This window comes from Narcine bancroftii, chromosome 12 (assembly GCF_036971445.1).
Source record: "Narcine bancroftii isolate sNarBan1 chromosome 12, sNarBan1.hap1, whole genome shotgun sequence".
In the NCBI taxonomy this organism is placed as follows: domain Eukaryota; kingdom Metazoa; phylum Chordata; class Chondrichthyes; order Torpediniformes; family Narcinidae; genus Narcine; species Narcine bancroftii.
In genome coordinates, this window is record NC_091480.1 from 71,046,045 (window position 1) to 71,070,433 (window position 24,389).

At 41.0% G+C, this 24,389-nt stretch overlaps 1 protein-coding gene across 5 annotated transcripts in view; it reads right to left on the minus strand.

Moving 5' to 3' along the window:
- The window catches only part of raraa (retinoic acid receptor, alpha a), a 657,787-nt gene that overhangs the window by 175,238 nt on the left and 458,160 nt on the right, over positions 1-24,389 (minus strand). The window lies entirely within an intron of this gene.

The window sequence follows — 24,389 nt, forward strand, 5'->3', positions numbered from 1 at the left end:
TCAATATAAACTCCTGCATTAAACTTTTAATTTTATGGAGCAAATGCTGTTTTAGAAAGAATAGTCAGTCTGTACTTTTTGAAAAATGGAAGTCACTTAACATTTGTAGATAATTTACACCAGCCTTAACATTAAAAAAGTTAGAGCAACTGGACCACTCATTAATTTTTCAGTAGAGACATAATTATACATAGGAGTTAAACACTCCATTGGATTTTTCTCCAGAGAAACTCTGACCACTATCCTCTAAAATAAAAACAGCAACACAATGAAGACCAAGTCTATTATTTGATTGCAGACATTCAGATACTGTAATAGCCAAAAGATGTTTGTGGTTTTCTCTTTCAAAATATTGTAATTTAACATCATTGGGATATCTGTTATCCTCAACTTATGAAGAACATCTAAACTGTTTTTAATTAAAGTAGAAGTCATTTAAAAAAAATTATGGCTGCTTTAGTCCTTTCTAGATTCACGGATGTGGTCTGTAATGTATTGGGATGCTTTTGCTTCTCGAAAGGTAATGAATACAAGTTACTTGTTATTTTGTGTTTTGAGCTGATTATGTCAAACCCTTCAAGTGAGCAGCACTTAGACCATGATCTACAGTGCCCTCCATAATGTTTGGGACAAATACATTTTTTTCCTTATTTGCCCCTGTGCTCCACATGTAATTAAAGTGCACCTTCCAGATTTTATTCAAAGGTATTTGTATATGTTTTGGTTTGACCATGTAGAAATTACAGCACTTTTTAGTGTTCCCTCATGTTAGGACATCATGTTTGGGAGATATGGCTTCACAGGTTTTCGTGAGTACTCAGGTACTTGCTTAACTAGTTCAGTTATAACATAGTTAGGCTTACTTCTATAAGCATTTGATCATGTTTGGAGTCTGTAGTTGTCACTAATCACAAAACTTAGTTGAGAATGGTATCTCCATGGACAATCTTTCCCAATTTAAAAACATGTAAATTTCAAATGTATGGAGCTACCATCTTCATCTCATGGAAAAAGGCTATTTGGCCCATTTTCAACATGTGGATCAGAGTCGTGTCAATGTAAGTAAAAGAAGTCATTATGAGACTGAAAAACAGGAATAAAACCATTAAGAGACGTTGCCTGAACTTTAGGATTACCAAAATCATCAGTTTGGAACAAATTAAGAAGAAAGAGAGTACTGGTGAGCTCAGTAATGGCAAAGGGACTGGTATTCCAAGGAAGATCTCCACTGTTGATAACAGAATTCTCATCATAATGAAGAAAAATCCCCAAACGTAAGAAGTCTTCTGCAGGAAGTTGTCATCAACATATCCACACTTCATGAACAAAAATACAGAGGCTACACTGCAAGATATCACCATGGCAATGGTGATATACTTTGGATCTTGGGAAGTTCCTTTACACCTCAACATTTTGCTATTACCTCTTAGATATAGGTTAATATTGGTCTCATCTGTCTACAAGGCCCTTTTCCAGAATTCTGCAGGCTCTTTTAAATACTTCTTGGCAAACTGTAACCTGGCCATCCTGTTTCTGTGCATCTTGCAGTGTAGCCTCTGTATTTCTGTTCATGAAGTTTTCTGCGGACAGTTGTCATTGACACATCCACATCTGCCTCCTGAAGAGTGTGTCTGATCTGTCGGACAGATGTTTGGGGATTTTTCTTCACTATAATGCGAATTCTTCTGACATCAGCAGTGGAGATCTTCCTTGGAATACCAGTTCCTTTGTGATTACTGAGCTCACCAGTACACTCTTAATGATGTTCCAAACGGTTGATTTTGATAATCCTCAGGTTTGGGTGATGTCACTTACCGCTCTATTCTTGTTTCTCCATATAAAAGATGCTGTAATTGCTACGTGACCAAACCAAAACATATACAAATAACTTTGAATAAAATCTGCATTGTGCCCTTTAATCACATGTGAAGGGTTTGATTACAAATTAAAAACTGTGGAGCACAGAGGCAAATAAAGGAAAAGTTGTCTTTGTCCCAAACATCATGGAAGGCACCGTAGGAGCAGAATTTAAAACTATTTGGCCCATAGACTCTGCTCTGCCATTCAAAACACGGCTGATTAATTTTCCTCAACTTCATTTTCTGCCTTCTCCCTGTAACTTTTGACACTGTTACTGCTCAAGAACCTATCAACCTCCACCTTAAATCTGCCCAATGACTCGGCCTCCACAGCCATCTGTGGCAATGATTTCCACAAATTCTGGCTAAAGGAATTTCTCCTCATCTCAGGCATGAGAGACATCAGGAACCTGCTCCACTGATCCTGAGTATGGGTCAGGCTCAATGGGCTAAATGTTATTTTCTCTCCCATTGATGTTATGTTAGAAATATGTTGACAGGTTGTGTCTTAAAGATAATTAAAAAACCTATTACAAAATGGTGAATTTGTACAAATGCCACACAGATTTAATATTTCAAGGTATGTCAACAGTATCTACTAAATAGCTCAAACCAAAATAAGCAGAGTCAGGGCAGCACGATTAACGCAACCCTGTTACAGCGCCAGCAATTGGGACCGGGGTTCGAATCCCGCGCTGTCTGCAAGGAGCTCGTACATTCTCCCTGTGCCTTCATGGGTTTTCCCCAGGGAGCTCAGATTTCCTTCCACCCTCCAAAAAATGTACCAGGGTTGTAGGTCAATTAGGGGTCAATTAGGTATGATTGGGTAGCACAGGTTCATGGGCCAAAAATGCTGTATGTCTAAAAAATGTTGGTTAGAAAGAAATGGTGGCATGAATGAGATTGGGCATGAGATTAACTCTCACATCGCCAAATAACGTGGCTTGAACCTGCCAATTTAGTGGGTCCGTACCGGGCAAACTGGCAGTGAGAAAGGTCCCATCGGGCAGAGCGAGTACCTCTTGGTAGGGGAAAGTATCAGGGCCCGGCTGAGGTAACTCGTTTATCATTCTGTGGTGGTGTGAAAGGTCTACTTGAATTACCGGGTACCATTAGTGACATTAGTGCCTGTGAACTTGCGTCATGTCAGTCTTGTAGTATTATAAGTAATCTTGAGGTGATTTAAAGCAGAGGTACGAGCTGATAGCGCCACCGGCCACGCGCTGACTGCCCTGCTGAATGCAGTTATATTTCACAGCATGGCCAGCAGTAATGTCGGAGCGCAACCAGCCATGCTGTGAAATATAACTGCATTCAGCAGGGCAGTCAGCACGTGGCCGGTGGCGCTATCAGCTCGTACCTCTGCTTTAAATCACCTCAAGATTACTTATAATACCTAATACAATGCAATGCTATGTAAATATTTGTTACACTCTATTGTTTAGGAAATAATGATAATCTAGTCTATGGGTTTATCCTAAGCTTGAAGTCCACTGTGGTAGGTTTTCCCATGGACTTTTATACATTGAGCGTAATCCGTACTCATGATGTCATCGCTAGAGGTGTGGCCTCCCTTAGATCCAAGAGATCCAGATGAACCAGGTAAATCATGGTCCAGCGTGAATGACTTACCAGGTGCTGCATGTAGAGAGAAAGAAGAACAAAATAAGAGGAAACCTCCCACCCCCAGAAACAAGAAGAAAAAGTATTAAATGAGAAACAATAAGAAAAAGAAAAGGTTGGCTTCACGTCGGATAAACCTGACTCCCATCAAGGGACAAATAACCTGACTTAGATAAGGTCCTTGGCACTGCAAGCACTGGTCGGGGGGTGGGGGGGAAAGAGACAGGAGGAGTGAATCATTAATAATTTACCCCGATGTTCCGTAGGTATGAATTCCATATACTTGAAACTACATCATACCTGTTTCAGAGGTTCTAGGTGATCTTCTCTAGGGGAACACATTTCTATCTTCCACTGGGCTAAACCTAGTTGGGAATCAGATTTCCAAGTAACTGCTATGCATTTCCTGGCCACTGCTAAAGCAAGCTTAACGAATTTTAATTGAGATTTTGACAGCCTCATTTTAGGTCTTACGCCTTTTAAATTCTCCAATAAAAATAATTCAGGTGCCTAAGGGTATCGAATACCAGTAATTTCTTTTCCAGGAGATGACCCATATCTTCCCAGGAAGGTCTCATTTTAGGGTTGAATGCAAGAAAGTACCTATTTCTTGACCACATCGAAAAGCATGTATCATTCTTCAAGAAAAACAAGGGGAAAGCACAAGCCTCTGGAACTCTAGGCATTGAGAAGCCATAGAACATTACAACACAGAAATAGTCCCCTGTGCTGAACCTTTTTTTTGCCTAGTCTCACTGACCTGCACCCAGTCCACTGCCTCCAAACAACAAAGTAAATTTCAAGTGCTTCCAAAGGGAGACATTAAGTAAAGCAGACACCAGTTTTCCTGCAGTCCTACGGTTCGTTGTACAGCAGTATAGCCAAAAGAACATTTCTACCCCTTTCATGGAGTCATATGCAGATATTTGACAGTCTGAAGTTGGAAGATATCCTGTTTTAATGAGAAGCTTGCTCGCATAGGAATTTATTATTCCTATGAATGGCAGAAGTCACCTCTCAGAGGATGGTTCCCCACCCTTCTGAGCTAACAAATACATCATAATCAGAAAGAAATAGAGGCAAGAGCTGCTGGTTGCAGATAAAGTGATGGATAGTTTGTGTTCCTATACAGCCTGTCCATCCATGTGGATTATGGAAGCAGTACTTTTTAGTGATTTTTCAAAATGGAATAACATCATAAAAATTGGCATCATCATTAAAAAAAATTGGTGTGGAGAAGTTGAACTGGAATAATTAGAGCAACATGCTGATGTTTCAGTATTGGCACAAATCCTCTGAATCAGATCTGGAACACAATCATGGTCTAATCCAAGAACACGGTAAGGAAAATTATGGAAGAAATAAAGAAAAAAAAAAATTCTTGGCATGAATGTGAGTATTGTAAAAGAGGACAACATAAGAAACTAATCATTGATTTACAGAGCTTATGCAGTAAAAGGGCACAAACCTCCCACTGATATCAGAGGGATTTGTCATGTTCACTGCTGAGAAGAGCGATCGGCATGTTTTCTGTTAAAAGGTGCTCTTCAGGCAGAAGCTGAGACTTTAAATTACCATTTGAACAGGATCTGTGGGGTTCCAGATGTATTTGCAAGTTAGGGGAAAAGAAAATCTCCCACTGCTTGCCACAGTTTCATCAGAACTAGCTGGCACTGTGAATGGGAGGCCTGTGATGGGTAACTGCCCTTCAGCTCTTTTGCATAGCTCAATAGCAAACACCCAGATGAAAAGGACTCTTTGAAGATCTTGTTATGGAATTTGTGAACAAACAAAATTATTAATGACATTGAAAAGAATAATATGGGGCTAAAGGCTGTCAAGATTCAATCCTTTGTTTTTAAATCAAGGTTTTTTTTCAATTTGGCTTACTGTTGTTTTGCTGAAGGGGGATGGGCGCGGTGATGGATAAAGAAAAACTTTGGTCCGGCAGAGCAGGTATGCTGAAAACAACATATCTTTTTGATTCAAATTAACATGGATTATTCCAGTTTATTCCTAAATTAAACATACATGGAAGAATTAAGAGGCTGGCAAATTACTGTTGAAAACAATAGTGTATCAGATGCAGTCATGAAACAGCACTTTTCACTCAGCTGATGGCAGATAGGACCCACTGGCATATGTCGTCCCCCCCCCCCCCCCCCATTTTAGCAGGAGATTTTAGGAAAAATTTGTTTTAGTGTACGTACTAGTAAGTTGGCAAATGGGTTCGTCCTGCAAGTTCCATCTTGAAGGAAACCCTTCAGCTTACATGGCTGCGACGCTGAAACCTCCTTGCACATGAACAACAGTGGCAACACACTCTCCTGCCTGCTGCATGCTGCAGCTCAGGCCGGTTCTCCCCACCGTGCAAATGCCGATTGATTGACAGGTGTACCTTGACCCATGGGTGCATGAGAGCAGGAGGGAGACAAGCTGGTCATCAGGGACCTGCGCAGGGCTCACCATCATGGGGAGGAGACGATCAATTGCTTGCTTTGAGGGGAGCGCTGGGCTTCAGTGATCAGGCTTCACACTGAGCCTTTGTTCACAAACATGGCCCCCCCCCCCCGAACAAAGTGAATGATGTGCGGCGGGGTGGGGGGGGGGGGAGGGTAGCAGTGATCAAGCCACCTGTCGATCTGAGCTGGAGTGGGATACAGCGATTTGTGATACATTTTGAAACAGCTCTGGGAGTGACCTATTTCAAATCACATTTGCTACAATATATTTTTGATGTTCGCTGTAGATTTGGAGTAGGCCGAGAGTCCAATACTGTCTCCCCCAAGCAAGAAGGTGATCAATAGATACGCAAGAAGATATCACTAATATTGAAAAAATTGAAAGAATGCAGAGATTTACTAGGATGTTGCCAGAATTTGAGGAACTGAGTTACAGGGAAAGGTTAAAAAACAGGTTAGAACATTTTTGCTGGAGCGTAGAAGAATGAGGGGAGATTTGATAGAGGTATACAAAATTATGAGAGGTTATAATGCAAGTAGGCTTTTTCCACTGAGGTCAGGTTAGATACAAACCAGAAGACATGGGTTGAGGGTGAAAGGGTTGAAGCTTAGGGGAACATGAGGGGGAATTTCATCACATGGAGTGGTGGGAGTATGGAAAGAGCTGCCAACTGAAGTGGTGAATGCGGACTCAATTTTAATTTAAGAAAAATTTGGACAGGTACGTGGATGGGAGGGGTATGGAGGGCTATGGACTGGGTGCAACTCAATAGAACTAGGCAGACAGAAACACAAAAGTCTACAGACGCTGTGATTGTAGTAAATGCTGGAGGAACTCAGCCGGACCTTTCAGCGACTATAGGAGACAAAGATATATTACCAACTCCCAGAGTCCGTAGTTTGGCACAGCTGTCTTGATTCCCGTCTGCATGTGCGAGTCTTCAGTTGGCGCATGTGCGGTTCGTGTATTGAAGTTCGGTTGGCGCATGGGTGAGAGTTAAGGGAGGAAATTTAATATCATTACGGCGCTTAACTCCCGCGCATGCGCCAATCGAACTCCAATACACGAACCCACTGCACATGTGCCAACTGAAGATTCAAGCATGCGCACAGGAATTAAGATGGCCACACCCAGCCTACGAACCCCGGGACGCCAACAAACCAGGTAAGTATGTACATTTTGGCTCTTTCATGCCATGCATCCCTGTTAGAGTTTGCAAATACAACAAAAACCACGAAAATTTTATATTTTTTCTTTATAGGTTTTTTAAACAAATGTACGGAATTCTGACATGCGTCCATTCTGAGATATGACCAATTCTTCAGTCTGAATTACGGTCGCAAGTCAGGGAGTATATACAGGACAACTCCGATTATCCAAAATCAGATTCTCCAAAATCCTAATTTATCTGAAATTTTTAAAAAGTTTTGGATAAATGAGGATATCCGAAACAGTGAGAAATCCTCATTTATCCAAAATATTTTTCAGAACCGAACTGACCTCACAGGTTACAAAAATTTACACGACATGAAATTCGAACGATGATTGTTCTCGTTTCAGATAACTCTTCAAGGAAGCGGCCGTCTGGGCAGCAGCAGGAGCGAGGATGTCAGGGTCCCAGGCAGGCGCGGGACCGTCAGGCCCAGTGGTGTTCCCTTCCCTAGCCTTCCTTCCCTCCCTCCCTGGTCGGCACAGTGGAACTCCCAACTCTGAATCCTTCCCTCGGCCTACTCTCACACACACACACACCCGACTCCCCGTTGTGTGCGTGTGGTAGGCTTAGGGGCAAATTTGGCATCGGGAGCTCCAGTTACTGGGGACACAGGAGCCCGCTGACTCGCAAATGAGTGTTCTACCATCCCGGGAAGCCACCCCGGGGATCAGCAGGGTTTCTGTCAGGGATTGGTAGCATGGCGGCCAGCATTTTTGGTTACAATTAAACATTATTTTAATGCTTAAAAAGCCTTCCCTTGTTGTTTAAACATTGATATAAGTGATTTGCTGTTGCTACTGGGGTGACTTTAAAAAATGACCACTTCTCTGGAAAAAAAAGTTTATCTTCGTGGGGGGGGGGGGGGAGGGAGGGTGTGTGTGTGTGTGTGTGTGTGTGTGTGTGTGTGTGTGTGTGTGTGTGTGTTGGTACATGGGACCCAATGATATACAGTTGCCTCACCTTTTATCTGGGATCGTCAGGTCCAGACACCTACCATTGTTCAGAACCTTCCGGATTTCGTAATCATTTTGATTTTGGTCCCTTTAAGCAAATACCTCACTCCTAGCCCCCACTATCTGTTCCCCCCACTATCTGTCGTCTCCCCCATCCCTACCCCCGGCCATCCATCACCCCCCCCAGCCCCTAGTCGCCCACGCCCAGCTGTTTGTCGCCTCCACTACCTCTGGCTATATATCCGTCATGCACACCCCCCCCCAGCTATTTTGCACCCTAGGCTGGGCTGAGCGAGGGGAAGAGGGGTGCCATACAGAGGAGGCTCTCGACCAGCACATCGGTCAGGTGGAGGTCGGATGCTGGGGGCAGAGAGTCACAACACCACTGAAGGTAAGATAGGGCGCCCACGGGGGGTGTGGACGAGGACTGGGGGGAGGGGGGTCTCCCTCTGAAAACGGAGAATTTATTATGGGAAATTAACATTACTTATGTGTAATGTCATCTACCGAAAAAAAGTGCCAGTTTTTGGAGGCTGCCGGTGTTCGGAATCCTGGATAAAAGGTTAGGCGCCTGTACCAACATTTTAAGTCTCTCAATCTATCAGACATCAATCACAGATAATTTTTGTTAGGGAGAAAGAATACAACTGGGTATTTAAAAAGGTTTTTTTTTACAGAAAATTATGATGAATTACTTAAAGAATGAATTAAAACACTTTTCAAGATACAATATATGGTTATCAGCCATCTTGGTTAAAATCTGAGATTGCCACTCCCAGTGCTGTGAAGGTCAACTAACAGAGGTGATGTCAATAAATAATGCTTCAGTGTGTGCAAAGATCACCAATGGGGCTATTTCACAGCTCATCAGCAAGAGCAAAGAAAGCTCCAATATGGTTTGTTATCAAAACCCACAGGAAAATGAGTGATCCTTCAGAGGACCATTACAAGTATAAAATGATCAGCAGAATTAGTCTATCACTGCAGTTTTACTCAGTTTCCCAGACAACAGTAGGTTCAGTATCAAGCGCAACAGGGTCACTGCTGTGCTTGGCACTGAAGTTGACCTAAGATTGCAATACAGCGACTACACAACCAAGATGGTTTACACACTGAGAGCCCTGCAGCCTACAATTTGAGGGCATTAATTAAATATAAAAAGAATGATTGAATCTACTTACCAAATAGCATTTATCTTCATTAAACAGAAACTAAAAGCGAGAAAAACATTCAACTTCAGTTGGTCACTTTTGACCAAATACTTTGAGCAGTGAATCTCACTTCTCCAAGTCCCTCTTACCCCTTTCTCATTACTCATAAAGGCCCAATGCGAGGGACAGTGCACTGACAACAACGAACAGCGGCCATTAATCATACAAAGAAAGAAAAAAATAAAGCTAAACCAGTTTACCATTCATCATGGGTGGACAAAGGCACAGATACGAAGACTTTTATTCTCAAACACATCCCAGATTTTTCATAAGATGTAAAAGAGAAAAAAGATTTGAGGGGGAAAAGACTGAAATTCTTTGTTGGATCAATGTTTTTTAAATCTTTCTTTTTTACTTGAAATGTCCTGAATAATATTTAACTTGATTCTCTGTTCTGCCTGCTTTCTCATCAATCTACCTATCACCCCTTCCTTTTATGTATTTCGCACTATTGTAATGCACTATTCAATCAAATATTTCAGCTTTTGTGCTTCTCACTATCTGTGCCCTTTGGTTCAACGGATATCATTAATCCAACTCATCGTGAACTATACGAGGGAGTTTCAGAAGAAATATTCAACGCGTCCAGAACCCACTAATAACAAAAGGATAAAAACCAGTGGCCTTTTTGTCACAAGTCTATGGCAGAGCAGTGATGGAGGCCAATGGGGTAAGTGTTGCCACCTTGCAGTCTGGTCCCAATACAAAATCACAGGGGATGGCAATTCCCGGGGGGAGGGGGAAAAAAAAACCTCAACTTCAGCCTTAAAGCCTCCCTACAAATACAATTTAAATATGACCGGACCTTAACTGTATCTGCATGTGTGTTTCACAGTACCAACAGAAATAATTTTTTAACATTTCCAAATTTCACAATTGACGTTGGCTATGAGAAGGAAGAAAGAAATCCTTTGGATTTTTAACAATGTCTGAAAGTTCTAAAGGAATTAGAATTGTAATTTTAATGGCAGTTATTGTTCAGATCTCAACAATTTCCTTAGAACCAGTCCCACAATTTTAATTTTTTTTTAAGACATACATCACGTTAACAGGTCATTTCTGCCCATGAGTCCATGCCGCACAATTTACATCCCATTAACCTACACCCCCTGGATGTTTGGAACGGTGGGACAAAACCAGAGCCCCCAGAGAAAACCCACGCAGACACGGGGAGAACATACCAACTCTTTACAGATAGCATGGGATTTGAACCTTGGTCTGGTCCCGATCGCTGGCGCTGTAAGGGCGTTGCACTAACCACTAGGCCAAGAAAAATAAAATAAATGATCAGAATCTTTTGTTTTTGGCGCTAGCTGAGGAATAAGTTCTACTTAGGGAATTATGAAACAAAGTTCTTTCATGTAGTGGGATCTTCAACGATCATTTTCAAGTGCAGGCAGGGCCTTGGGTCAATGACTCATCCAAAAGATGGTACTTTCTCCAGTACACCCCTTCCTCAGTACTGCAGACGAGACTCCACATTCAAGTCTGTGGAACAATGCTTGAACCACAGACTGATTTTCAGCAAGACTCTTAACGTTGACCAAATTTTTGTAAATTATGGTGAAAACATTCACAATCTGTTCCACAAAAGGATGACTCCGCAATATGCCCCCAGCAGAATGGCTCCAGCAGGTAAGTTAAAACGAAAATATCTATTGAGATTTGCACCTTTACACCTTCCTAATGCTGGTTGTGTGATGCCAATACATGTACTATAGAAGAGCAGCCATTCTCAACCATCTTTTGACTATGGTCTTCTTAGGATTCTGCTCAAAGTCCCTGTGAAGCAGTTGTTTTGTTGGTTTCTTCCATACTTTTCTACCAACGACATAAAAAAAACTAAAAACATATTTTAGGATTTCAGTCAGTGGCCTCCCTTAAATATGCTGTGGCCCACAGGGGGACACTGTTGAGAATGACTGCAGTGGAGGATTCTATATGTTCTGTAAAATTTGAACCAACGAGAATCATCCAGTTAATCCCAGTGGCCCTGCCCGCTCCTTGTAAGGCTGGATCCTCTTCCATTTCAGGTATTTATCCAAATCCTTTTGGAGTCTGTTTCCACCAATCATGTTAGGCAAATATAACTCATCACCTCAGAAAATTTGCATTAAAGTTCCCTCTAATTATTTTGCCAGTCTTCTGTGGCTTCTGGCACTTAAACCCTTCAGCCATTGGACTCAACCTACTCGAAATTATTAATTATTTAAAACGTTAAACATGTCAAATACAATAGAAGAGCAATCCTCCAGATGCTTTCCAAAATATTGGAAAGCAAGTTCCTATAACATGCAATGTATTAACAGCCTTGGCAACATCTGGGAACAACATAATAGCTGATGCAATTTTTATTAAATCACTTTCTATTAACAGAACGCCATCAGGTGACAGGCTGTTCCTTTTTTTGTAAGTCACATGGATAGATAGGGTGCACATGGACAGGATAAGTGTAGAAATAATTTTCAATAAGTTTTAAACAGTCCTAATCACTCTTAATTATTTAACTTACTCTCCATTCAGTCCACTAACTTGCTGTCAGCTGTATAACACCCTCAGTAGTAGCTTCCATTTATCAAATTTTGATCACCAGAGATAACAAGTCATGTCATGCATGGTAATAAGTGCGACCAGTTGACTCCTTCAACTCCTATATAAACTATCAATAAATAAATTAATACTTAGAACACTGACCTGGGAATGACGTAATTGGCAGCAACCTTAATTGTGAGGGCAGCAGCATTCAGTTGAATTATTTCTGAATAGGGCAGCACGGTTGGCGTGGCATTAGTGCCACGCTGTTAGAGCACCAGCGATCAGGTCTGGGGTTCGAATCCTGCGCTATCTGTAAGGAGTTTGTAGGTTCTCTCCACGTTCGCGTCGGTTTGCCCCGGAGCCTCGGTTTCCTCCAAAAACGTACAGGGCTTGTAGGTCAATTGGGTGGCATGGGCTCATGGGCCGAAAGGGCCTGTACCATACTGTATGTATGCCTAATTACTATAAGCACAAGAATATTATCAAAATAGAATCCTAAACTTGCTATATCTTCAAAGTGTGGTCATGAAATATATATAGTGTTTACATGAATTTGCTTGTTTAACGTGGATGATTCTGAAGTATATTAGTGGAGAGACCAGTTGAGGCCAAGATTATGTGACGCCCCACTGGTTATTATAGTATCACCAACTGCACACAGGAATTTAAGCTTTGCCATGAACTATTTTGTTAAATCTTAGCACCAATAGTTTTCTTTCCCTGACTCATGCACGGGGGGTGGGGGGGGGTTGAGAGCTATATCATAAAGGCTTTGGTGTCTCACCTGTGCAATCAAGGCAATTGCCACTAATGGTCCAGGCTCAAATTAAAAATTAAATTGCTCTCTATTCATTACAAGGTATGACTAAATTAGCCCATTTGGTCAATTACATAGTAGTCAAATAATATACACCATTTCATATCCATTTGACACAAGAATGAGTAAATTGCATCGGAAAGTAATACATATTTGCATTCATATAGCAAAACTAATGCTCAAATATTTAGTTATAAATATGGTTTATCAAAATGCAAGCAAAATAAATGATGGTGAGCAGTTTCTAAAATAATGTTTCTCATCTTATTTACTCATTAATGATTGTAGCAGAAATGAAGAAAAGTTCCCATTTCAAGTGGAGTTCCAGCACAGTGGAACCCACGAGTTCATGGGGTGAAGTCCTTTCCTAAAGACAAACAGGTAACTCGGAGTGACACATTAGCGCTGTTAAGCTGAGACTCAATAGGCCCTCCTACATTAATGCAAAGTTTTACAAGGGACTATTTTGATAAAAAGGGAAGCTTCCCGCTATCCAAATATTTTTTGATCAGCCAACATCACAAATTAAATTATTTGCTCATTTATCTAGCAATTTATGGGAGCTTATAGCATGCATGTTAACTGCCTCCTTTTACAGATGAAATATTTGGCTACATTTATGGGATGTGGAAAGAAATTGTTAAAATGCAAGATATTTTTCTACACACAGGAATAAACAGCACTGCATACAAATTTATTTTATACAATGGCTTGGTGAGTTGGTATATAATTTTGTATTTAACCTATTCTCACCGCTCTGCAATTTTACAAAGACCTTCAAATTATCTGACATACGCATATACACAGCAAATTGGGTTGACTATTTGAGTGTTTGACCCCTGTCTTATTCACTTAACTCTCGACACTGATATGTTTGTTTCAGCTGTTACAATTTCAGTAATGTACCAAGTTCTCAAAGAACTGAAAGGAAGAAACTGAATGAGGCTTTTTTTAAAAATGATACATTGACAATGGGGAAGCAGCAAATGATGGAATTTACAATCAATTAGCTCTGCTGTGTTTGGCAGTATTCAACTGAACTCATTGGGTTTGAAAAGAGCCCTGTAGTTTATGCTTCCTCTGACATCATCTCCGAATCTGAAGCTCTTTTTGTTAAACATGGCAAAATCTTTCACACACACTCTCCTACAGCAGCAGAAAGAAGGAAAAAACAAAGAACAATAACAGAAGGTTCGCAGCACAGAAGAAATCAATTTCCATACACACATTCCATACCACTCTCTCCACCCCATTTATTCAGTGGATGTCAGTAAATTAAAAGAAAATGGTTTGCAAGTCCAAACCTTCTAAAAGTCATAATTTCTCCCTCACATGTGCTGTGCCTATCAGTGCCATGGGGATAGTCAACCACCTTCCCTGGAGACCGTGCCTCCACCAATCGTTCTGAACATATGCATCAAATTGAAACCATGCACTCTGTCCCCAGTGTATATTTGGATTCTGGAAAAGATAATGTCCAGTTGTTTTTAATTGCTCACTTTTTCCAATAACTCCGCTGCAATTGGTTTCTTCTCCACTCTTGATGGCCACCATTAATGCCCTTTCAATCAACAATCAGACATTTTACTCCCTTCAAACAAAAAAAATATCCTAGAAAAAGAATATTGTGGAACTGGAGGTCAGAATATTTTCATGATCGAGAATTTCTAAAATCAGCTGTATCAAATTTGAGGGTGCCTATTCATGCTGAACTATGGGCATAGGTGGTAAAGACAGTGCATGGAGCCTGTCCTACCTGCCCTGAGAAGAGACTAAGAATCTTGAATTTCTGGAAAAGAACCTCAGGCTTGTAAGTGATACCATGTATGTACTATGACAATGAATCTGGAATTCCCACAGAGTGGCTGAGTGGGGAATTCCAGGGATTTGACCAGGCATCACTGAGTACTTTCCAAATGAGAAAGATTCTTGATTTGGATGGGAACTTGCAGACAGTGGTCCTTTCTTACACCAACTGCTCTTATCCTTCTTTGTTTCAAAGGTGCTGTTCGGGGGATGCTGTTGGAGTAATCTTTGTGCACAATTGTAATGCTTTTTGTGGACCAGTGACCACTGTGTTCCAGTCACCAAAAAGGTTTATATTTACAATGTGAACTAGATGCCAATCAAACGTCCTGGATGCTGTTGAGTGAATGCAATGCCTCTTTATCTTTAAACTGCAGAAAGCCTATTGAACTGTGGCAGGCATCACTATAAATCTTGAACTGCTCTTATTTGTGGATTGCCAACAGGAGGCAGCAGTATGGAGGATGGGAGTGGAAATTAAGGTTGATACACCTCCCTCCCCAGCCTTTTATTATGGCCTAATCCACAGGGTACAGAGGGCCACTGCTCCAACTAAATATGGTACTTGTTAAATACTCTATAAAAAACAAAAAAGTACTACCTTTACTTGCCAAAGAGATTAAAATAATTAAAAAGATCCAGAACTTAAAAGAGTTAACAATTGCGTAAATCATCATTAAAAAGAAAATGTTCAATAGTTTTCCTAAAAGAAGTAGCATGGCCTGTGTTTTTTTCTGCTTCACTATTTACAGCTTAAGGGTTTAAAGGAGACAAAAGAACCTACGTGTAATAAATATTTCATTGACCTTGTGAAATATAGAGACCCCCTGCCAATGCAGTCACCTCAATATGATTCTGGACTGTTGAAGGTCATGCATAAAATAACACATAAAAAGCCACATAGACACAGGGTGACCCTTCTTTTTTTCCTCCAAATTGCAAGCAATATTAAGGTCAGTTAAACTTATCATCCACCTCTTAGCTGGTCCAACAAATTCTTTGCTGGGGGGAGGGGAGGGGGGGGAGAACTGCCTTCGCTTCCACAAGGTTCTTCAGCAAGATTGCTCATTTGCTCCTTTGAAAAATGGGGAATTTCTTATTGTGTGATGAAGCAGCAATTGCAGACATCTAGGCTCGCTAATGGCTGCCTTCAATAAGCCTGACAAGTCTCATTACATCAATTACTGAATCCATCTACAGCCTGCGGCACAGATTGTTTGATTTTATTTCAACATTACCTCAGTTCCTGAAGCAGAAAAGATGACAAGAATACTGAATCAGAGAACGAAGGCACCAGGAAGAAGAAAGGGGCCCTGACACATTGGCAAATTTGACACTGGCTTATTGGCTCATTCTTTACCACGATGCAGCACACTATTTAATTTAGCCTGAGACTGGAGGCAGAATTTACTTATCTTGTCCAACATCACTTCTGTAATGTAAAAACCCACCTTCCTAAGCACTTAGAAATCAACCCCCATTCAGGTTATCACTCCATGCCCCTTAGTTTTCTAGAACACTGAACAACAAATTTTTTCAAAAGGTTTGCTTCCTGAAAGAAAATTGGGAATTATGATAGATAACTTCAAGCTGAACACAAAGATAGTTTCAGATTTGCTGGATCATGTAGGAAGTTGGAGAAAAATTAAATTAACTTTGATTGAATTCAGCCTGTTTAATCGCATAATGACGCTAACATATTGCATCAGTTCAACTAACCTAAAAATGTTTTGCCGCTGATTTTCATTTGTACTCAGCATCTGATGCCTCTCGTGTCAGTGTCCAACAATAGTCAGCCAGCATTGATGGATTCCAGTTGCCCTGATACTGCTTTTCCATGGTCACGATGACCTGGTGAAATCTTTCACCCTCTTCGTCTCTGACTGCACCAAGATCAGCCGGGAAGGAGTCCAAGGGCGAACGCAGAAAATTAATTTTCAACGACACGTTGCACTTCATGGTTTTGTGTGCAAGAAGTCAACTTAAAATATGACAGGAAATCACAAAAATAACCTATTTTTTTTTAAATATACGTGGTAGGAAATTTTTATGGTGATTTTCGTGATCAGCAGCCCAAAATCCATAAAACATTGTCCATTTTATCGAGATGAGCATCACAGAATACTGTTAAATAAGAATGTCTGCAGATGCTGGGGTTAAATGCAATACAAGATTTCTTTATTGTCATGTAATAGTACAGAACATGTAATATCACATGAAATTGCCTTCTGCCTGCCTTAAGGCAGACAAAGAGTCACAATTTGTATTGCCCAGCACCCCTTTACAGCAAGAGAGGAAGAAGCAAAAGAGAGTCCTTTCAGAGATACTGAGTGTCCGTGGATTAGCCTCCAGCGCCTCCTGCAGCTGCACAGACTCCTACAGCAATCTATCAGCAACCTGAGCACCAGGTCCAAACCTCCCACACAATTGGGAAGCCTTCAGCACTCAAGGCCTTTCAGGCGCACTTTTTGCCCTCAGCACCCTCTTGAATCCCAGTTCTGATATTTGGTTCCCATGAGCCAGTCTCCAGCAGCCCGCAGCCTATGTGGTCCCTGACCACAAGTTGCCTGCAGTCTGAGCCCCTTCAGCCGACTGGGCCCCTTGGTAGCTGACGAAGGGCCCAGGTCAGAAACATTGGTGACCCTGTACTTCATATAGACGACACTTTTATTATTTTAATATATCCTAATTTCAAAGTATCATCTTCCCAAGCGTGAGCTGCGATATCCCAAATTTTGATCTCTTTAATCCAACAAATCAAACTCTGTGGCTGTTACTTTATGTAGGTTTAATTCGCTGATAAAACAGAAAAAAAATTGCATATCTTCACATTAAGACTTTCATAACGACAAATACAAAGCATTTACTGTATAATAGAGATACAAAAGTTATTTGAAGATATAAAAAGTATATAAAGATACAAAATCTTAAAGAGATGCAAAAAGATACAAAATTCAAAGAAACATTTCTCGTGCTCACGCTTCCTTCACATCTTGTAGAATGAAAGAGCAAGTTGTTAGCCTGGGCGAATATTATGACATATTACATCATAGTCATTATGGTAACATTACAAACAATAGCTCTCTTAAAGAGAAAGGCACAAAACTAACTAAGAATCAAAAACACAAGGTTTTAACCTTTACATTGCCCATGGATACTGAATGACCTGCTGAGTTTCTCAGGCACATTTGTGTTTTGTGTATTACCGAATCCTGTAGCATCTTACAGTGTTAGTTGTTTTGTTTTTGCTCAGCCATCTCTAGATAACCGACTCTTCTGTTGAGAGGGTCATGCTTGAGCACACCCTATCCATAATCAAATTGCTGAACAGCAGCAGCCAGGGTTTTGGAAAGGGTGGAGGAGATGCTACCATATCTTTCCTATTATTGTGGATCCAGGGAGAGGATAGTTCCAGGCCCAGATCCGACAACACTCTAAAAGCAAATAACCTGCCAATTATTTGAGGCAATTGTCACTTGGGACACCTCAATGGCACATTCATAGAGCTACTGCCTCAAAGCTCCGGCAACCCAGGTTCAATCCTGGCGTCTAGATGGAGCTTGCATGTCCTCCATGTGATCACACATGCATCCTCCTAATATCTCCAAAATTTGAGGGTTGGTAAATTAATTGGCCAGTGTAAATTACTCTTAATGTACAAGTGAGCGGTAGAATCGATGGATATGTAGGGAAAATAAAATGGGATAAGCATAGGAAAGAGTTAATAGACTTTTAATGGTAGGCACAGATTCAATGGACTGAGGGATTATTTCCATCCTGTATGACTTTTACATTTTTTAAAAAATTTAGGCATACAGCACCGTAACAGGCCATTTCAGCCCACGAACCTGTGCCACCCAATTACACTCGATAATATAACCTACAACCCCCGGTACGTTTTGAACGGTGGGAGGAAGCCAGAGCACCCGAAGGAAACCCATGTGGACATGGGGAGAACATACGAACTCCTTACAGACAGCACCAGATTTGAACCCAGGACACTGGTGCTGCTGTCACAGCGTTGCCCTAAACCCTACATGAATCGCGTTGTCCCAACCATGACTCTCTGATAAGATAAAGTAAACTTTCAATCAGTCAAGAACCAAAATTCGATGAAAAGGTAAAATTGGAGGGGAAAATTTTACCCTCGACAAAAGATGTAATACATATTTTTTATACTTCCAGTGAAATGAATATCAAACTAAATCTTAAAAACGATACTGACCATACAGAGGTTTTCCTTTCTTTCCCACTCCCTTCATACATGTTAATAACTGAACAAGATCCAGCTTTCACAAAATATTCACTTTGGGAAGGACAGAGTGCTAAACTTTTTGTAAGTACACCATGCACACGTGCTTGATAGTTAACAGTCAATGGTTATACAGAGACGTAGCACAGTATACAATTCTAATAACACTGTCTGTATCAATAATTCATTCCACTAATACATCACTGTATTAACAATCACAGACAAATTGGAAAGTTTCTCTTCAAGCAGTTGTTGGTCTGACTATTTTTCATTCTTTAATTCTTAGTGTATTTCTTTTTTCAAAAAAAATAATTTGTCAAGAAAGTGACAGAAATATATTTTGTCCAATTTTCCATTAACAATGGGATCTGAAGTCCAAGAGAACTTTTATTGGTATACTTGAGAGGACAGATGGAGCTTCACTTTGAAGTCTCACTCTCACAAAGGCTCCATGAACATGCTGATTCTCCCTTGGTGCTGCACTGAATTGTCAACAAAGAACATGTGCTTAAAATGTGCTGTTAACATGTACCTATTAATGTGCAATGAACTCATAAAGGTGCTAATTTATATCAGTACATGCAAAGATAATATATTTTGAAAATGCATTAAATATCATATGGTTCAACAAATTCTGAGTCTGTTAACTTGTGGCTCACTGGGTTTAAGCTTTTGGTGGGAGAGCAAAATTCTTACGGGCAATTTTTTTTGGATAGCTTGATCTGAATATGCCAAGTAATACAGACCTCGAAGTACAGAATGGGATGTTCAACAGTTAGTTAATCTAAGTGTAGACAGTATAGGAACCTTTTATCAAGGTTCCTAATGTCATTGCATTTGAACTAAAAAAGTGCAAATGCAGACATTAAAGAACGATCATGATTAAAGCAAGGAAAGTTTGCATTTACACAACACATTTAATTGACCCTGGTGTTTTATAGATGCTGAAAAACTTTTGAACTTTAGTTACCAGTAGTTATATGAAACTCAAAGTCTATGATCAACTAGTTCCCACTAATGGTAATGTAGCAAAATCCAAATAATCTGCCTCAGAGACATCGATGGATAAAAAAAATGTGTTGGGCAGAGCTTCACTGTTCTCCTTCAAAATAATGCCTTTCAAATCCATTCAGAGCCTCTGACAGAACAACACTCCATTCAGAGGCATGAGTGCTATCAAGTGAGTAACAGTGACTTCCACACAAAGAATGGGGGAGTGTGCATAGGATAAAGGTCACATGGCACAGGACAGGGACCACAAAAATAACTAACTCATCAAAAGTTCAGTTGAAGAAAGAATGAACTTATTTATTAATCTCAAAACAATTTCTATTCCTGGAAGTCTGCCACTGCAGTTCATAAATGCTGCAAGACAATATCACGCCATTACGCATCATTCAGATCCTCTGAGAACTCGGGCTTTTCAAAGAAAAAAAATGACAGCTTCTGTATAATCCAACTAGATTGGAGAAAATGTGATCTCCCAGTGCAGAAAACTATGAAAAATGTTGTGATTAAGACCAAAGAGCAGAATTAGGCCATTCAGCCCATTGAGTCTGCTCCACCATTCAAATTATGGCTGATATAGTTTTCCTTTTCAAATTCAGACTACAGAAAGCAGAATACTTTGTCATAAGCGTGACCAAACCAAATTTGCTATAATCTCCAGATAAATTTGGCGTTGAGGTTGTGCAATGTTTATTCCAGGGATGCAGTGCTAATTTTTTTTAGGTGCTGGTTCTCACCAAAAACAGCAACAAGGAGGTGCTGGAGCTGCCCCCTGAGATGTTGGTGAGCTCCAGCAGCACTGCACCCTGTTTATTCAAACCAGTTGTAAACATTCTGCACTCCAATATACAGATGACTTTATCTTTCCTGCAAATCAAGTTATCTAGGAAGTGAATGGCAAACCAGACCAGACAGCTAAGTAGCAAGGTGTAACAAAATTATATAAAATGGACACAGAGGTCCTACACTCAGTATTATTCAAAGTGCTATGCTTGGAGACACTATAAGACTGTGAAAGGCATAATATGAAGTGCAATCTTTATATTTTGAATTACAATAATCAGCAGGAGTCCTTGCTAATTTAGCCCTCTCAAATCCAGGAACATTAAACATAATTAGAAAGATTACAAAAATTGCTTCCACAATGCCCTGGAATCAAGCCTGAGATCTGCAGACCTGTACAAATTACAGACTTGTAACTTCACTCCCGGCCATCCATCTCCTGATAATTTCTGTACATGCTACAGACATCAATACTGAATTCATTCAGTCCCTCTGTTTTTATCTTGATGTAATTGTGCATTTGAATTCCATCAGCGAATCAATTCATTCCATCAATTGGCAGTCAGCTTCTGCATTGACAAAAACTGATCAATTCATTAAGCATCTATGTGTGTAGCAGCAGCAACAATGTTATTTTAGCAAATTACTCCTAAAAATTTGCATTGAAGTCAATTTCTTGAATCCATAATTTAAACAAAGGGCTCGAAATTCTATTGGATCATGCAATATTCTATGTGGTGCACAATTGAAGTTTATTGAAAACTCATTGGGCAAATGCATGGACATAGACAGGTCCTTCATACCTGTCTTGTGCTTATTCACAGCGTCATTGAGCCATCAAGAGGATTGCCATCAGTCTGCAATGTAAGATCAATATTATGCAAACTGCAAATAGTGCAGGCCTAGAAGATTGGAGTAGGGTTTTATAAGGGGGTCAAGAATTGCCTAAATGGACTGTCCTTTCCTGCCACTTACTTGGTTCTTGTATGGGTCCCAGCTACGCCCGTCTTTTATTTGGTTATGTGGAGCAGTCCACGCTGCAAACATACATAAGCAAGGCTTCTCAACTCTACACGTAAACAAGAAAATCTGCAGACTCTATTGCCTAGTGCAGTACCCAAAGGTATTGGAGCAACTCAGCAGGTCACACAGCATCCATCGGAAGTAAAAGGCAGCCAACATTTCGAGTCTGCAGGGGTCATTTACTGCATCCAGAGTTCCCAGAACAGCCTCCTCTCCATCGGGGAGACTGGGATGCACACTGGAAGATTATTTCGTTGAGCACCTTCGCTTTGTCCACTGCAAACCTCACAGTGACCAACCATTTCAATACCACACACATTATCACACTGACATGACTGTCCACGGCCTCATGTACTCCCAGATTGAGGTCACTCGTAAATTCATGGAACAGCACCTTATATTTCATCTTGGCATCTCCAACCAGATGGCATCCATATAGATCTCCAATTTCTATTCACCCCTCCTTCCGGTTCTCTCGCTTTCCCTAGTTCCTCTGATCCTTCCTCTAGCTCGCCAGTCCCTTCTCCTATTGGAGAGATGTCTCTCTCAGCTCTCTGCCTTCTCCCCATCCCCTCTCAGCTCCTTTCTCTTCTTTCCTTTCCCACCTGTATCCACCTATCACCTGCTAACCTGTGCTCTTTCCCTATCCCCACCCTAACCTTCTTATTCAGGCATCTGTGTGTATTACTGTTGCAATGCATGAAACATGCTAACCATTGGCACACAGCAAACTCCCACAAAGTTCCATGTGAAAATAGAACCATAGAACGCTACAGCACAGAGAGTAGGCCATTTGGCCCTCTAGTCTGTGCCAACCACCCCTACGCTAGTCCCATTGACCTGCTCCCATTCCATAACCCTCCAGAACTCTCCCATCCATGTATCTATTCAACTTAAAACTCAAGATTGAGCTTGCATGACTCAGTCATTTTTGTTAGTATGGTTACTGAGTGAGACAAATTGGACAAGACTCTACTCCTTTCAGAAATGGCATTTTTAACTCTCTTCCCTGTACATTCTAACCAAAAGCTACCCTGTGACCACCAAAAGATCTCTCTGCACCACTGAAATGTCACTTTTTTACTGCACTAACTGCAACTGTAAATAATTTTTTGTCCATGCAGTTATATTTATTATTTCTCTTTCTGTCTTGGCATATTGTGGTAAGTTAGGCCACTGTATTGTATTGCACACTGTATGTAGATTCTGACATAACAGTGGACCTTCTGAATATCACAATAAACTCTCAATGCCATTATTATTTCTGGGCCTTCTATAGTGAAAATTAGCGATTTTTAAAGCCAGGTTTCCACTGCCTTTAAGGTGCTCCACTTACCTGCATAAAAGGTCCAAAGTGGACTGGCAGGTCCAACGTGATCCGAGTTCTCTCCGCCAAAGAGGGGGATAGTGTTAGAGGTGAAGTTAAATCGCTCCACCTCCTGTGTAAAAGGATTGCCACTGAAAGCAGCTCCAAACAGGAAGGTAAGATAATTGACATCACGCTGAAAGCCCTGCTGTGCTGTCAGAGCGGCCAGTGGAGCTGTCAAGCTGCGCTCGTTCACTCCACCTGATCCCTCACGCCGCCCCACTCCCCCACCCAGCTCCCTTGTGCTGCCCCGCTCCCCCACCCAACTCCCCCATGCCACCCTGCTCCCTCACGCCGCCCCTTCCCTTATGCCACTTCGCTTCTGATGGGGCTCACAGGCAGTGGGGCGACAGGATTGGTATGGGGCTGATAAGTGGGAGATGGGGCAAGAGGAAGGGGAATGGAAAAGAGAGGGAGGAGGTGGGGAGAAAAGACAATAAAGAGGGAGGGGAATGGAGAAGGAAGGGAGTGGGATGGTGGGGCTGTCAAGCAGCAGGGTGGCCAGGCAATGGGGCTGGGGAATTTGGCACGACAGACTCTGCTGCGCTACACATCCCACCCCGTTTTGCTGCTGTGGGCTACATAAAAGGACCACGCGATCTGCCTTTTCAGTCCTCAGCATAAACGGTAAATCCACCTTTTTAAAAAAAATGTGAGCAGGCGATAATAACATGGCTTTTGTGCATAAAAACCCCTTATGTCTCTAAAACAGTACCTAAAACCAGGTACTAAACCCTCAGTTCACTGTAGATTTATGTGAACCCATAACCTTCAGAGTGTGAAGAGGGAGATTCCTCTGATGGGTCACAGCTACCAGGTTAATAAGTCTATTGTAAATGGTCACAATTTAGTTGTGCAAAAGCAGGCAAGTCACTGATTCACGAAAAACCACTCTCCAGGAATAAAAAAAAACTAGGGAGGCACTTGAGTTAGCACATTTTATTTGTGTTGTTTACATTCCAGGTTGCCTCAGTCTCCACTTCCTCAATAAAGTGATCTCCTTTTGAGTTAAGACAGCAGTCCAGACACACAGTAAACAGGGCCCAAATCTTCTAGCCCACCATAGAGCGATTAACAAGAATGTGCAGAATTAACCAGATAAAAGAATTCATACAGTACTTACAGCATCGAAGACAATAGCAGCTCACAAAAGTATTTACCAGCCCCACATAACATTTGGTCATTAGTTAAAGTGGCCAATGCAAAATCCATTTACACCACACATTTGACTTGATGTTGAAAAAGGAATAAAACTGTTCATCATGTATAAAGCACATATCTAGATTTATAAATTCATAGTTGACTTTGTCTTGTGTATTTAACTACAAGCACTGCTAAATTCCATTTGTGTTTCTGTGTATATATATATATATATATATACTCACTCACTCTCTCTCTCTCTCTCTCTCTCTCTCTCTCTCTCTCACCTTTTGACCTCCTGGATTAGTTTAGGCTGAAATGCAGGAGGTTCGGATCA